Source organism: Bombus fervidus, chromosome 8, assembly GCF_041682495.2.
Source record: "Bombus fervidus isolate BK054 chromosome 8, iyBomFerv1, whole genome shotgun sequence".
In the NCBI taxonomy this organism is placed as follows: domain Eukaryota; kingdom Metazoa; phylum Arthropoda; class Insecta; order Hymenoptera; family Apidae; genus Bombus; species Bombus fervidus.
Genome location: NC_091524.1, coordinates 5,582,329 through 5,600,171, shown reverse-complemented (window position 1 = coordinate 5,600,171; position 17,843 = coordinate 5,582,329). Strand labels below are relative to the sequence as shown.

At 35.4% G+C, this 17,843-nt stretch overlaps 1 protein-coding gene across 1 annotated transcript in view; it reads left to right on the top strand.

Moving 5' to 3' along the window:
* Positions 1 to 17,843, top strand: part of Dad (Daughters against dpp) — a 107,474-nt gene that overhangs the window by 5,599 nt on the left and 84,032 nt on the right. The window lies entirely within an intron of this gene.

Sequence of the window (17,843 nt, the reverse complement as noted above, 5' to 3'; positions counted from 1 at the left end):
CATCCGCGTCTACGTATTATCCCGTGAAGACGTCGTAAATATAGAATTCCAATAAATTAGCAGAGCCACGGCAAACAATAGCGCGTTATTGTCTCCGGCAGCCAATCCACAATTATATCGTAAATTTTCACCGATAATGTTGGATAAAATTGTTTGTCGAACAGAGTAGCATAGCACATTCCATGCAATACCTGTACAAGGTCGTGACAGACAGTTTGATTGATATGAAACGTTTGATATTGTATGGGGTATGTATGAGCCATAATAACCGACGAAAGTAAAACTTTCATCAAACGGAGAAAAACATTCTTCGCTGTAATATTGAAATAAGATCGACGCAAGAAATACTTCTTTCATTCGAGGAAATAAAAAGACCGTAAAAGCACAAATCGTTTCCCATATAGGAATATGCTTTAGCATTATGATAAATATAAAGCTTAACTCTTTGTAACTGGAATTTTATTTGTTGATACGACGAAAGAAGTATTAGAGGATATAAAAATTCCCCATGGTGATCTAAAAGATAGGACATAACAATTCCCATAAATAGCCTATTTGACGGTACTATAACGTAATATAACGATATAACAACCGATAAATAAGTAAAATGAAAATAGACAATGTAGGTGTGTTACGTCTGGTGATTCTTTACGTTTGAGGCGACCGTCAGCTGTGCACATAGAATTAAATGGACCGCAATAATCCTAAGGAACTGTCATAAAATGAGGCTTTTTGATTTACCGTTAAGGTCGTCCATTGGCAGAAAATATCTTTGAGACAAGAGATTCCTTATGGTTATTGCTCCATCACGTAAAAATTGGGAAAATTAGCTTTTCCCATGTTTCCTGGGATTCTACCCACAAGCGACAAATGGTGGGCCGATCACCATCGGGCAAGAGGTTTCCTTTGCGATAATATACAATTTTGCTCGCAAACCTATCGTCTACAAAAAAAAAAAAAAAAAAAAAAAGAAATAAAGAAAAAAAACATGTGAACCAATAGCGTGAGCAGCATGTATATGTATCGATAAATGCTTGATGCTTCGGTTGTCGCAATCGTGTCAGTTGTACTTACAAACCTCATAGGGAAGGCCACCTTTAAATCCTCTGTGTTGTCCGTGGGACGTGTGAAACCTCCGGCGTCGTTTCGGAGACGTGCGAATAATTTAACCACGTGAAAGGCCAACGCTGTAACGACAGCATGCCGCGAACCAAATGCTAATCGTCAGCTGTGCGTGGCGCGCTAACGAGCCCTGTTAGCCACAGGTCAACGTGAAACTGTAATTTATTACCGGTAGCGAGGAGGATTAGTCGATGTCCAGCTGGTCGAGTTCCTAGGTAAATGGGAGTACAAGCGTCCGTGAACTGAATAAAAAATCATACTGTTGAATCGCGTTTGAATGCTGCTGTGGCTTTTTTTTTGCCAGTGAATCCTGTACGAGAACAACAAAAGGAACAAGAGCGGAATAATGAATGGTATCGATACGTGTAAATGTTGTTGATTGTCCCCGCGCGCCGGTAGCAGTCGCGAGCAGCAATAAATTTTGATGAAAGCGGACGTTTTGCATCGCCATGGGAATCGCCAATGAACCACCGCTTTGTGCTTCTGTCGTCAAGACAGCGCAGATCCAACGTGAAAAATCGTTCCAAGTATTTATGTCGTTTCGAGCCAGTTGGATACGTGTTGCTGGATAATTTTCAACGAATCGAATGCAGAACGTGAGATGGACGTGGTCTTAACCCTTTCGCTGCCATAGGTGACTAGAGTTGACCTAATATCATATATATAGTACACACATATACGAACACAGGTGTTCTCCTTGCCTTAAGTAATCGTCGTTCGTCTAAGATTATCGAAGAGAGTTGTATGGGTTATTCGAACAGTATGAAATGGAAACTTGTTCCAGTTACGTATTAGAAACAGTACAACTTGAATCCTTACTTTTTAAATTAACAGATGAAATCTTCTTTCGTATACTGTTCGATAGAATCGCATGTGCAGTTAACGTGCGAATTTCTTTCGTTATATTATCGCCATCAAATTGTACAGAATCTGAAATTAGTGAATATTTGCTTAAGACATTTTTGTACATCATTAATATTTCAATATTTAATATAATTAACGTCTCGTATCTTCGAGGGAACTCTAAATGGAACACCCTGTATGTTAATTTAAAATAGCTTGAATAAAACATGAATGATTAGCATGTTATGCTTCGTAGTAAAGTGTAGATTTACAGCTTGGCCGTTATATATAGTATAGTGATGCCAGAGCAAAAAGATTAATATTGTAACGGGTATTTAAGTTACTTAGAATGTTGAAGATATCAGGAGTCCTTTGAGGTACGATAATTGATCATAAGTATAATTCAATTAAATTGTAACAACCACTAGTAATAGCGTAATAGATCTAGAACGTTGATGCTACCTATTCCTTAGGGACTGGTAATTATATAGCTGAGAATTATAATAGCAAGTTGTTATATCGAAATAGGTGATCAAACACCAAATATAATAGCATCAACGGTTCTATTGTTACTAAAAATATAAAACATTAATGAATTCATTAGATTGATTGCAGAGAATTATAATGTTACGAAATTATATATTACTCTAAAAGTTATAATTTGTTGTACCAAAGTACTTTGTGAGTTAGTACTACTCCTAATCTAATCTAGTACTACTACTACTAATCCTTATATTTATTTCTATATCTTCCGCATTATTTCTTTTATCTTTATTGAAATGTTTTCCCCTACTTCTTTTATTTTTGTTATTAAATTGTCATCTATTAATTATTTGCATCTCATAATAATGTTAGACATGAACGTAGATGTTATTGAAGCAATATTCGACGACCAGAAAATACGAATTTCCTTTTAAAAATTAAAACGTTTAATTGCTGCATCGCAATGCGTATTCGATACGTCAAATGTTTATTTTACATTTAATGTGCTTGAAAAAAGATGCACTCGAACGATTGAGTTGTCATATTAGCACTGAAAAGTACCAATCAAACTTTCTTTTTGAAACGAAACGATCGTGCAGCAGGTAGGCAATGCCCGTTGTCCCATCAGTTGGGTGACACCTTTTACAGGTCTGAACGGTGTTTCACGGTAAACCAATAGCAGGTACGATTATCTTGTCGATCGAAGGTTGTCTAAACCCGTCAATTCAGTTTCGTCTACTTTCTTTTCAAGATTTATGACTACCTCCTTTGGGAAAATGACCACTCGCTGTCTGCTAACGTTGGAATTTCAACGTTAGAAATTTCTCTACCTTCTTCGTTTGTACATTTGTACATTTATACATTACTGTTTATTATACCTATTAAAATCTTAATTTTTTAATGCGATCTCTAGGAAGAAATTTTAAAATTATATATAAAATAAATAAATATGGATATTGTACGTGATATAATAATATAGATTTGTTAATAAAAGTAAAAAGTGTATATATATACATACATATATATTATATGAAATAAAAAGGTATAATATATAAAAATATAGAAATATAATGAGACGTATAAAATAGCAAATAAATATGTAACTGAATTTTCTTAATCTATTTTTATCGTCTGAACGTTGGATCCGAATGCCGGATTACAAGAACTATACTATAATAAGTAACGTGTTAAATTTTTACAGAATTGCTCCTTTTTTTTATTCTTCGAATTATAATAATAAGTTTTAATTTTCCCAAGTGAAATATTATTTTAATATCGAGCAAATATTACCTATATTAAATAGAAGCATTACAACGTATTTAGAAGTTTATCGTACTTCCTTCATACACTTATCTATTATCTCGCACTCTTGCGAAATAGGCTTCAAGTCATCAAGTGCATAAAAGTAACATACATAATTGTCTAGTTTACACAGACACTTGTCATTAACGGGCTCCTCGTGTAACCGTAAAGTTTGTAAATTTGATCGTCTTACGGCACCGTCTGTCTGCTCGTTGGCGACACAAATTCAACCACAAAAAGCTGTCGCGTCCTATCGACACAAAGACAGTATTAGGAGGAAAGAGAGAGAGTAAATAGAGAAGGCGCCAGCAAAACGCGGCTTTACGTAACTCTAACGATCATTTGACTCGACGCTGCCCCAACTTTTCTGGAAACTAGTTAGACCTAGATGATCGATTGATTCTGATTTAGAACCTGAAGCGATAAAGAAACGAAGTGACAGGAATAATTAGATGTAGACAAACATTTTATATTCTTTATTTCATTTTTCATTATTCGATCATAGCTTAGCTTTATATTCGATATATAGTTTTATACTTTGTACTTTTGTGAATAGAACGTGTCTTCATTTTTAATCTGTTGAAGATGCTCGTAGAGTATCGAGTCTTTTGTGTTTCCTAAAATGAGAATGAGATGGAAATATACGAATTCAGGTATCGTAGAATTCTACGATTACAAAAATAATTTCAATCGGAGATATACTATCACAGAAACGTTGGCAAAGCCAGGTTTATCCTTGTTCGTTTTTACGATAGAAATCAGGATAGAAAGTATGAAATAAAAATGAAAGCGAGTTAATAGAAGTAGAAATATATTAAGTTGTTATTTTCCTGTTATTAGTCATATTTACCATACTTCTGAGATATCAGTTTAGAATTCATAGGACGAACGTTCACCGTGAAATACGTGTATTTCCATGAAAAATTTATCGCTGCATTTTTAAGGTGTCGTTTAGTATACTTATCATGGAATATCGGTCTATATATTTCCTCGTGAAACTAATTGAAGATAAAATCTATTTATATTAAAATCGTATAACTTCTAATTTTATTTATAATACGGCGTCTAGTATATTTAATGCGCTCTAAATACCGCGTTCCCGACGCGCGAAATATCACCAAGCGTATAGGTACACAGCATTGAAAAAATAAATTCTCTAAATGATACGAAGTTCGTAACACCTTTAAATACGATCTCGAGAACCCGACTTTATTAAATAAATGTATTTGTCACTTATCTGAATAATATCGACGTAGGCTGATTACGTACACGTAGCGAGGATGGAGGGAAAAAAAGGTGCTCTTATAAAGATTGTCGTGACATTTAGGCGTGAAGCAATAGAAAAGATATGGACGCAGCCGCTGCGTCGATAAATCGTGTCCACGATATTGGACAAATGATCATAAGAGCATTACTCTAATCGTTTTTATGGGACCGCCTTCTGCCAGTGGAATGCTTACGAGGAAACTCATAAACCTCATAAATATCTCTTAGCACGTTGAGCTGCGTTTATATCAAGCAACTTTTAGCCAACTGATTCGATTGAACGATCTCAAATCGTTCGATATTTAATTCAGGTTAATGCTTAATTAAGGTTTATACTCTACAGACTTGTGTTTGTTATTTAGCACGATCAACATGTTATGTAGAGAGATTTTGCACGTAGTTTCAGTAATTCTAATTAAGTTGATAGACAAATTGAAAAAGGTAATTATTTGAAAATGAATAGAAATATTCCTCTATAAAAATAATCTTTATTGTGTATAATTTTGGAAGATTAAGAAATATATATATATAAAAGTTGTAAGTATGGTCGATATATTAAAAATTGATTGTGTCGCTCGACGATGGTATCTGACTCATTATATTCAATTAGCATCACCTTTGGAAAACCTGGCTAAAATCACTAGGAAATTTTAAAAGTAAATTTTACGAATTATATAAATTTCTTCAGATAACATCTGATTATTCAATTTGATACAATCTTCTAAAATTACATAACATTCAAATACAAAGTCCGTTTGAAAGAAGAATTTAAGATACCAATTAAAAAATTCCATATTCGTTTATATGCTTAGCAAGCCATTATTAGTCGACACGCGTATAAATAATAAAAAGGAAAAAGAAAGCAACTCGCGAACTCAGAACTCGTCAACTTACTAATATTTCTACTTCGTAAACCGTTGTGCAAGAGGACCCAAAATAGTTTCCGCTAGATTAAAAATGATAGTTTACACGGTGTTGACGTCGAACGACTTAAGGTTGATCGACTCGATGAAAAATTGCCTAATGCAAATACCGCTTAAGCAATATTGGGTACAGGGAATGAGAAATTGGCGGAGCTCGCTATCTCGCGACGACGACGCGCCGAGATTCGTCACAGTTCGCCGCGCCGTACGCGATCTATCGATAATCAGCAGCGGCGGAAAATCGGCGCGCGAGGTAAACACCGTGGCGTAGAGCGCGCCGGTTCACTTTCCTATTAATAACCGTCGGGATTGGACGAGACGGTGGACGCGGGGCGTACCGCACGCCGACGAACCACCACGAAGATTCGCCGAAACGAAAATCTCCATATAGGAAAATAACGAAATCCTTCGGATTCCACGCTGAGGTTTCCACGTCTAATAATAGCGGCGGGTCGCTCGCGCCAGCGCGCTTCTCGCGTACGTACACCCCCGTTCAAAAGTATCAGGACACTTGCAATAAATCGGTGAAAAATGTTATTAAAGTATTTACGATTTTTGCTGAATTCCTTGCACGTGTATTTTGTTTGTACTGTATATTATACTACATCAGAGTACCACGGTTTGTCTCGAGTCTTTTTCGACAGAATGGAGATAGGATATTGTTTGATTAAGAGCAAGAAGCAAATGTCGTATGTATATAAGTTTATAAATGATTCATTAAAACGTTATGACAAAAGCAGATAATGAGGGAAATAATAACCAACTGGTTTTTTATTCGATGCGATGGTTAAATTTGAAGATTAATCTCGACGATTGAGAGATCGAGGAGAACCGATTCTCTAGTCCCTAAGAGCATTAGAAGAATTCATAAGACTGTTCTATAGAATGACTTGGCACATCGCGCATGTTTAATAAACATATATTCGATACTTTACCCAGGTGAAATAATAATTATATTCTCTTTTATCTTTATACACCATTTTCACTATGGTATGTTCAATTTTGATCAATAAATAACATATATGAGAGAACACCAAAGTTACGCTATCAAATATCGTATAAAAATGCAACATTTTTAAAGATTTGTATAATTCGATTAATAACATTCAGACGATCTGACCACATTAATATCGACAAGTTATATTTCAAAGTAAAACACGATTAAAGATGTCAAGTACACTTTCGTACGAGGATGTATAGCGCATATGCCTCTACAGATAGTATACATGTACAGAGAAAGCTTGCGACGCATTTGTAGAAGCAGAATGAGAAACAACGCGAGGGGACGCGTCTGTGTAACAACCGGACAGACGCATCAAGAAAGAATTGGTTAATAAATCAATGACAAAGCACCGTGCGTAGAAAACAAACTATATGTGAGGAAGAAAAAGAACAATTAAAGAAACTTGAAGAAATCCCTACGATACGTCTTACGAACATATACACCTCTGTCCATAGCGTCTCTATATAAAATCAAATCCACTTCAAAAACAGCGTACTACTACCGACCGGCATTTACCAATAGCCGCACAATCAAAGTTATAGTCAGAAGGAAATGAATCTAAAAATAAAGCATATATTGGGCGAGTCGCGGCCTGCCAAGAAAGAAGGAAAGAGAGCAAGCAAGGAGAAGAAGGCAGGCTCGAGGAGAAATAGAAGAAAGAGCAGAGAAAGATAGAGAAAGGGGGATGGGAGAGGAGGAGAGAGGAAAGATCGAGTCGAACGATACGCGAAGAACGGGGAGGAAAAGTGGTCTGAGGACGGGGCGCCGTGGAACATGTGCGGTTTCGAAGGGGTAGCGGGGCGAGAAGTGGGGAGCGCGCGGAATGGAGGGGGAAGCATGGGCGCGGGAAGCGGAGAGGGCAGCCGTGCGTTGCTGGCGGGAGAAGATGCCATAGGGAGGGGGAGCGGCGTGCAGACGGGAGGAGGGGGGAGCAACCCGGCGCCGCTGCGTGTCATTGCTGGCGCCAGCTAATTGTCGAGGCCAGTCGGCATTAGCCAACGAGCTGACCGAACCGAACCGAACCCGAGCACTGTGAGCGCAACTCGTTGCACCGCACCGGTTTCTGTCTCGGCTTTGCTCGCCGGCTGCTGTCGCGTACACGATCACGCATTGCCGTTCGATTCTCTCCGAATTTTCTTCCAACGCTATATATACGGTCATGAAAGAATGTTTCTAAGAACCGAAGGAAGATCGTTGGACCGAAGAACGAACCGAGGCTACAGGTAGTTTTTTTCAGGAAGAGCTTCATAGGGAGATTTGGTGGAGATATGGTGGCTGGGTTTTCAGGAGAGGTAACAGGTTTCTTGGCATCCTCCTTTTCTTCTCGGATGGAGAAAGTGGAATTTGGGATTGGGGTTAGGCGTTGCTTAGGGCTGCAATATTATACATGTATATGAATTTGTTACTGCGTATAAGTAGGTTGTTAGATCGTTTTCTTTTCCTTCTTTTTTTATTAGTTTTTGGTAAGAATATAGTTTCGAGAGGCCGAGAGAAGGTTTATATGTTGCGATCGTTGAATTTTTATATTGCAATGCCTTCGCCATTTTTAAAGCAAAATGGGTTTGTAATGCTTTAGGAAGTAGTTTAACGTAAAGTTGAAGCATGAAATCATGCATACCAATAGGAATTTTTTCGTATTCTATTCACGTATTTCTTAGTATTAGAAAAACACAATTGCGTGGAAGGAATGCAGCAGGTTTAGACAGGAATATGTATTTTTAATATGGAGATTTGATTTTTTCTTCGCTTTAACTTCCGACTATTCTTTATTTATTCATAAAATATTTAGTACAGTGGTAGCAGCTGCCCATTGGCATTTTATTTCTAACATTTTGAATGTTAAATATTGTGAAAAAGAGGGAATAGTAATTTCGTGGATTACCGAATGCGTAAAAATTATGGCAAACAGTAAAAAATTTAAAGAATTGGATAGCGTCGATTATAAAATATCTACGTATCGACTGATGCAATTAAAATAATATCGATAACATTTTCTAGTCATCAATTCCTATTAAATCATTCTTATTAAAGCTTTCATAATTTTATTGAAATTCTTATGTATACGTAATACATATATTTATAATAATTTATCTTTAATTTTCGAACAAACAAGATTTTCGACTTCTACTTAATCGAAAGTAGAACATAATACTATAAACGTACGAACATGTAGCTATTTATATAATTTTATATTTTCCATGTATGTAATAATACAACTTCGATGTTCCACGTGAATTTACTTCATTTCAAGAATCAATTTTGAGAAATTAATAAGAATGTTTTACATACATAAGTGTTAGTAAAATAAACTTTTTCTCATATTACGATCACATAGCTATTTAATTTTATATTTCTTACATACTCGTTATACGTATATATCAACGATATAGCTGTAATACTAACAGCTCGATGTTTGATTTACTTAATATCAAGGATCGATTTTGAAAATAATATGGAAGCGTGTTTTAAATACGCGCGACGAGGCGAAACAGGTTTGCCAAGTAAATTAAATTATTTATTAATGCCACGAGGATCGGTGTTCAGTGTCTGCAAGTTTTTGCGATTCTCGCCGTATTTCGTGAATGTGTTCGGCGGACTTGAATACGATTTTCTTGAATACGTAAACATTATCATCGAACATTTTATAGCCGTCGAAACACGGCTATAGCGTTCGTCGACATTTATCGAAGGTGAATCGCATTCACGGTGGCGCCTTGTTTTCGCAACGCGCAACGGCACAGACACACTGTTGTTGTCTTTATCTGGTTTTACGTTCGACAACGTTCGAATATTGCCGCGTTGTTAATAATTCACTTGGATAAATCGATTATCATCGGCTAGACGGCGTCATTACGCAAATTGTCGCACTTGTATCACTTTTTATTGTTGCGATATTTATTTAGAACGATTTCCTATCTTTCGTTTTCTTGCGGTTTCATTTCTTATTGTCGTTTTGTTCGAACGCAATTTGCATATTTCTTTGTTTTCTGGTATTTTCAAACGACCACAAAATACGACTTTCAATACGTTTCGTCGTGGAGACCAAAATATCATACTTTATTTTATTTTTGAGTTTACGACACGAGCTTCTTCGTAGGATTCGTGATTCTGAAAATATAATTTCTTTGATAGATTCTGATAAGTAGACTACGGATTTTTATGCATTTATAGGAAATATAAAAATACGAAAATGTATCATGGTATGGTTAATATCAAGTTCTTATCGAAATTTGTTATCGTTGAAATTTTGTTTTCTAAATTTAAGACACGAATTGTGATTTAACGCGTCGAAATCAAAAACTGGGGTTTCGTAAATCAAAGTTAGAATTTAATTTTCATTGATTATATCATGTCGTTTTCTATTCGCGACAGAGAATGTGACTACAATTTTAATACTATGTGGCATTGTACTAATTCTTCATACAGACACGGAAACTAATGGAGAGATTTTATTTGAAGGAAGATAAATAGTGTAATAATCTTAGGTAAATTAATCCCTAATAATTTTACATGAACTGAGTCACAACAATTTCACTTAAACATATATTTAACATTGCAAATACAAGAGTTCCTTTTTTATTATCTTCTTTTTAAACATGCTTTCATTACTTAAAATGTTTTAAAAACAGTCGCTGAAGAATAATGTTCGCTGTTATTATAGATAAAAAAAAGAGAGAGAGAAATACTTATCTTCCTTTAAAAGTTGAACGCTTATGAATAATTTTACTTATTAGTGGAAGTAATAATTTCGTTGTTGTTGATTCGCTGATTCGGCAAAATAACCCAACTGGTTCTCCTAATATTAAACCATACATTATCTTTTAAATTTTCTAAATACTTGCATGTTTTATGAAATTATATCTTCGATATTGAATAACATTACATACCTACGATATATTATGTAACCGATAAAAGGAAATAAGACTAATATCTTATGTTAATAAGTAGCGAGAGATATACAATTAGTGGGAAGAAATAAATTTCATTTTTTTTACAATTTGTATAGCTGGTATTCGAGAAGCTTAAAGCAGAGACTATAAAGTTTCAGTTAAATCGCTGTATCAAATGCAACATTGTAAGCAGAATTCTTATTCTAGGTCGTTTCAACCTTGCACTATCCAAGCATAGGTCATTTTAATCCCATTCCACTAGTTAAGTAGTAGTCATATATCACATTACATTGTAACTCTTAAGTATTCATCATGCACGAAACTCCTGATCAACCAATTTAATAATTTTATCTTTTTTAATCCAACGAAACATACAATCTCGTTGTTAGCAAGTAATTCCACTTCAGTTTCTGCTATTTACTGCTTCTTTCTTTTCACATTGGATTCCTTTTCGAGAGATTAGTCACATTTAAGTACATTTAAACGTCTGTTATTTTATTATTCTCTATATTATACCATCATATAACGTCGTAAATTTCTTGTAAAGAGATAAAAGAGTTATTCTTTCAATTATTCAAGTATGTATCTATTACTCATAGTTAAATTTTCCTTTATACTGTCAGCCGGTTATCAATGTTTTCTTCGTCGTTCTAAGATCATTCACTTGCTTCTTTTGATTTACTACTAGTTCATACAATGCTATTCCAAACATTAGTCACTTGTACATTTAAATTTCCGTCCTTTTATTATAATCTAGCAACTTCGTTCTTCCTCATTGTACACATTTTGTTATAGTGTAGATTCTACAAGGTATAGTTAGCTAATAAAACTAAGCTAAGCTTAGCGATGTATAGTTAACTTTAACTGTGCACTGCCAATCAAGGCTCAACTGTTTCTTTATCATTTGCATTTCCCAAGTCGTTTACTCCATTTCGTCTAATATTCCATTTCGTTCAATTGCACCTCAAATGAGGTGTCTTATATACTTAAATCTCCATTTTTTTGTTCTTTTTTTTTTCTTTTTGTTCCATTCAATATCTGTTTAATTCTAAATTCTACGCTAGCTATGCTACATCTACATTAGAGTGTAGAGTTTCTACGTTATTTTCACATTTTCTACCTGTTCGCGGAGAGACGCTGTCGCGGTAGAGCGCGCCAACGAGAGTCATAAATTCTCGTTACGATACGATGATCGACGCCACGAATCAGCCGATCCCCTAAGATTCCATTAAGATAATAGGAGTGGTTGAATAATTATAACACTATTTAACAACTTAGATATACTCTTTATTACAACAACTTTTCCTCGAAGAATAAAAAGTGAAGAGTGACTAGTAAGTTGGGATTAATAATAATCTTCTGTTCGAAGGGATTATAGCAGGTAAGTTATGTTCTGTGACGGCCGTATTTATACGGAACTGGTGACGGATGCTGGTCGCTCCACAAAATGTCCCTCGCGGGTGGAAAAGTCCGTTGAACATGGGAAAAACTTACTCTTCCCATTTTTCACCGAACTGAACGGTAACCCTAAGGAATTTGAAAGATGTTTTGTAGTATTTAAGGGCCTTGACGGTAAAGTAAGAATGCTCAGTTTTATTACAGTTGCTTAGGATTATCGCTGTCCGACTAATATTTGTACAGCTGGTAGCCCTCTTGACGAAGGACGAAGTTTGGCATATGGCAATTGTTCCTTTATTGCAATTTTTGCGAATCTACTTTCCATAATTGTATGCTCTGTACGCAGAATTTCTACAGCAGATCGGTCATTACACCACATGTACACTTAGCTTTGAATTTGTTAATCAAGGGGCAACTTTTTCTTCATTGTTTGCAATTTCAAAGTCGCTTATTCCTTTTGACATGCCATTCTATTTCATCCAATTTCATTCCAAAGGAGATTAGTCGCTCGTATATTAAAATTTCTTCTATCGTAGCCGATAATCCTACGCGATATCTAGCCGATTGTCCATAACTTCGCACTATCTACATCTACATTGCGGTGTAGAATTTTTACAATTTCTATCTTTACATTCTCTACCTACCTGCTCTCGTCGTTACAGTCTACTCCGTTGCGAGTCTACCTCCCATAATTCTACCGTATCCGTGTAGGATTTCCACAGGAAGTCAAGTTAGATCAACCGTCAACGATCGTACATTGTACGTGTATACAAGTCTAGTTAGCTTCGACTTTGTTAATCAAGGGTCAACATATGCTTTATCATCTGAAATTCCAAAGTCAGAGTGTCTGCGTCTTAAAGGGGTGCAAGGTTTCTACTGGAACTATCTAGGAACACGCGAACACTCGGTTCTCTGCATCGTTTGCATCGCAACCTGCGCGAACACGTAGCGGCCGTTGCCGCCTAGGCTTAACGTTTAGCCTACCATTCATACGTTGCGCGACCGTGCAAGGCGAGGCAATGGCAGGCAAGGTCATCGTGTTTTGGCAAAGTGGAGGAGCGCCGGCGCACGGTGCAGAATTTCAAATGGGCCGAGTGAGTCAGAAATTTAATTTTAATTGATACGTCGCCTCGGTCTGGTGCCGCGTGTATGAGAGAAGCATATCGGAGCCTCTTTGTTTTCCAATATTACGTGACATTAGGGAATCAACGAGAAACGAGTTTTCGAAGATACGAGACAAGACAGGCTAGAGAGAAAAAAAAGAACCACGAACTTTCTCGTGAGTATAAATAAATGTTTAAAGGCATTATTTTGAGGATCGTGTCCTTGTTCTTACGTAATTCACGATATTACGTTCTTTACAAAGGTGTATGTTCTTTTGTCGTTTTGCTTTTTATACCGCTTCTGAGTTTCTCTTCTGTTCCTTTCCTTTTTTTTACCTCGTTATTCCTTTTTTTATTTTCGTTTCTTTGTTCCCCATTCAAGAGCTATAGAATGGGTTTATTCTGTTTGTAAATAGGACTTGAACGTTGGTGAGATTCTTCGACCGACACGTGCAGATGTCTGTCTAATTTTTTACCAATGATTTTGGCGTAATTAAGCTAGCACCGAAATTGTATTTTATTCTTTGCGTTTAGAAAACGGAGTTTGTAAAGTGAAGCAAATGAATTTCAATTGACGAGTTAGTTCAGATAATAAGGAAATTAAGAATCGTTAAAGCGAGTTTAAGTTCAAAGAAATATTCTATGAACCTGCGTGACTCGATCGAAGTATCAAGTATAAATAGAATCGCGGCAGTTGAGTCTCTGTGATTGTTCGTTTGGAAGCCAGGATCGTGACAATCGTGACAGAAGATTTGTGTGTAGGCGCCGTTGTCAGCCATTATGCGTCTTTTGCGCGAATATTAGTTGTTACTATCTACTTAGGAATTTTGGCGTAAAATACGTTTCGCTGTTTTGTTACAACCGCATAGATAGAATTGCGTGTTGCTTTATGCTATTAATTTCAAGTTTAAGCTCGTAATACATATTTCGGTAGAACAGAAAACAACAATGTAATTTACTACTTATATACAGATAATTTAAACACTATTTCACAGTCTGGCGTAAAATGTTTACTTAAGTACTGTATATTATTATATTTATTATGTTTATTCTTCTTCTGTTTGGTAAACAAATTTCAATACGTTCTACTTAATGTACAGTATCTGCGCTACATTCCTTGCATTATTTTTTTTCTTTTTTTTTTTATAATCCATTATCTTCCTCGCATTATTTTTTTTCTTTTTTTTTTATAATCCATTATCTTCCTCGCATTCGTTTCCTTGTCAAGGATATTCGGATTAACCTCTTCGCATTCGCGGACGAGATATCTCGCGACACGATGTTGTGTACGCGACACTGTAAACCAGATATCTCACGTCCCCGTGTTGTTCGTACGTCGTTTTAGACGAGATATCTCGCGTGTCTGTTTTTTAATACTTATAATTGCATGTTACTTGATATAAAGAAAGAGGAAAAAAATAATTTTATTTCAAAGGTATAATGTATTCTACGCGTAGCATTATTAAACTCTTTGTATTCATTGTACGAGAAATCGTAGGAATTAATTTCGACATATTTTTTGTCTAAATATTTAGACGATACATGTTACGTTCAAATGGTATAACATATAGAAGACATTTTACTTTTTTAACATTTTATCATATCAGCGTTCTTATCGCATTGTTCCTTGATAGATATACAACTAAATAATATATAATTAAACTCCTGGAATACTCGATATTTCTGTTTAACAATACACTGTATAATTAAAATATGAATTTTTCAACGTTTTCCAGTATATAATTTAGTATAAATTTTTCAAAAAGCTAATATTTCCATTTGGAAGTATTGAACATCGTTCACCCTATAATTATGCGTATATAAAGTCTTAAAAATTCCAGAATTTCCACGTAATAATGTCCTTCAATATATTATGATAGTGTCTAATTTTAAAGCAAATGTACTTTTATCTAACGATAAACTCTAACTACAAACTCCCCCAAATATAAATATTTCCATGTAATAATATCGTCCACTGTGCAATTAAGTGTACAAACAGCATAAAATATCGGTATAGTGTGTAATTAAATACAGAGCAATGTATCGACAGAAGACCTCTCTCTGAATAAATGAATATCATTAAATACTACGTCTTGATCGAGGGACAAATCCTTTGGAAGGAAAAGGCTCGTTAACCCAGTTGTCGGTATGTATCGTTGATGCAGCCTTGCTACACCTAATCGTATTGCAAATTTTACTGACGGACTCAAGTATGTCGCAAGTATTATAATAGATGTACATACATACTTATAATATTAGGACATTTCCTGCTTTCATATAAGATACGATAATGATCATGGAAACGATCGATGGATCATAATTTTGCCTTTATGCGTTTAGAACATATCAGAAATCTCAAATATTTGGCTTCTCATAAAATCTGTATAAATTTGTCAATTGCGATCAGAAGCACGTATTCTAATCTATTTAATTTAATTAAGATCTTAACCAGCGCTTAACCCTCATATCTCTGCCCTCATAATCAGCTTTCATCTATCTTCAATTATTCTTCTTAAAAATGATATCAAACACAGATTTGTTGTATCTATTAAAAATTATAACCAGTATGTGTTTTGCGTATTACGTGCATTGCGTGTACCTTTTCTCGTACCTTTAAATTTCTCGAAATCCGTAATCTATTTGCGAAGAATATTCAACAATTCCAAAGTGAAACTTGATTTGAATTTACAAGCACATACATATATATGTACATATTATGAACGTAGCATAATTCGAGTCCTTACGAAGCGAACGTTGCGCATTGTATTTGATTTAGTTTTGCAAGTAAATATCCGAACTTGATCCCATCGCTAGGAGATTCGGTGTGGCGTTCCTTGAGAATTCCCTGTCGGCAGACGCGACGTCGCGTCGCGTCGCGGCATCTCGATCGGCTAGGCGCCGCTCGCGTCCGCTCGGTTACCTTGACGTTCGCAATTTTACTCGCGGGAGCCCACCGTTTGTCCTCTACGCTTTCAGGCCGATACGTAAAAGGACGAAAAGCGGCGTACCGGTTTCGCTGTTGGCCGCGCCAATAATAGAATCGTCCGCTTTTGGAGCGTGGCTTCTAACGGGCGCCAGGCCTGTTTCGTTTCGTTCGTTCGTTCTGCGAGCCGTGCCGCGCCGTACCGCGCTGCCCCGCGCGGATTCCCATTAATTCCGCTTAATCGAAACGCGGAGCCTTGAGTCGGTTTCTAATTTCTCGCACTCGCGACCAACCGTCGCGTCGCGGCAATCCGTTCTGGATTAAAGTGGAATCGGGACGCGAGCGTAACGAGATTCCCACGAAAATAGATTGATCGCGGTCTGGCGCCTTTAATGAATGTTCTTCGTTTCCTTTTAACGTGCCTTGCAGTATTCCAACGACGCGAAGGATGCTTACGGAATAAATGTAATTGGTAGACCGTGGATGTTTATGCAAATTTATATTTTTATGAATATCGTTAAAGAAACGGAACCTAATTAAAGATCTTTCTTCTTTTCTGCTTTTCTTTCTTACAGTTCTTCTAACATATGAATCTTCTGCTAATACGAACATATGAATCCTCTAACTAATCTAGCTGCGTTATAGCAATGTAGCAATACGCTGTAATTGATATCTGTTATCAGTAATATGACCAGTATAATAACGTAAATATCATATACGTATGTATCTATGATTAAGCCCAATAGCAGATTAGCTTAATATATGTACATGATATTGTATAAGAGTATGTAACGCAACTGTATTATGGATATTATGGTATGGTGGTGATTTTAAATAAGTAAAATAGGAAAGGGAGATTCGTTTCATCTAAATGCTGTAGCGAGTACTTTATTTTGAATATTTTATATATTTTTATTTAATTTCCTATTTCTATCTAATTTCGTATAAACGTATCAACATTGGCCATCTAATAATTGGTAATAATAATTCTTTTATTGTCGAAATTAAAAGTGTTTTGGATCGATTGATAATTTCTAGTTGTAATTTTAACATATGTGGGAAGATTGTAAATTTGAATTATTTTATTTTAGCTTAAAATAAGGCAGTTTATTAATCTATAATAAATATCGATTTAAATTAGATATGAGTAGTTAATGCATAAAAATAAATTTTTTATTGCGATGAGAAGTGTTTTATGTCGGTTTCGGGTAGATTAAGAACGCTGTAAATTATTTTTTCTTGCTGTGTTAATATAGAATAAATTAAAATTTAAATTACTTACAACTAACTAACGACTGAAAATAAATTAATGTACCTTTAGGAACTAGTAGATAAATTATTCACCATATAATTACGATAATACTTATTTGAATAATTATATTTTGCTCATTGATTCCTAATTAGTAGCTTCGTGTATGGTATTTAATATTCTAAAAAAATTAGTAATAAATATACATATAAACTGATAGTAAATTCTGCTTAAATTAAAGATTAGGTTCTATTTCATAAAATATTTTATTTCTTATAATTTCATATTGGTTATAATAAAGTATAATACAATACGACAAGCTATAAATTATTTATTCG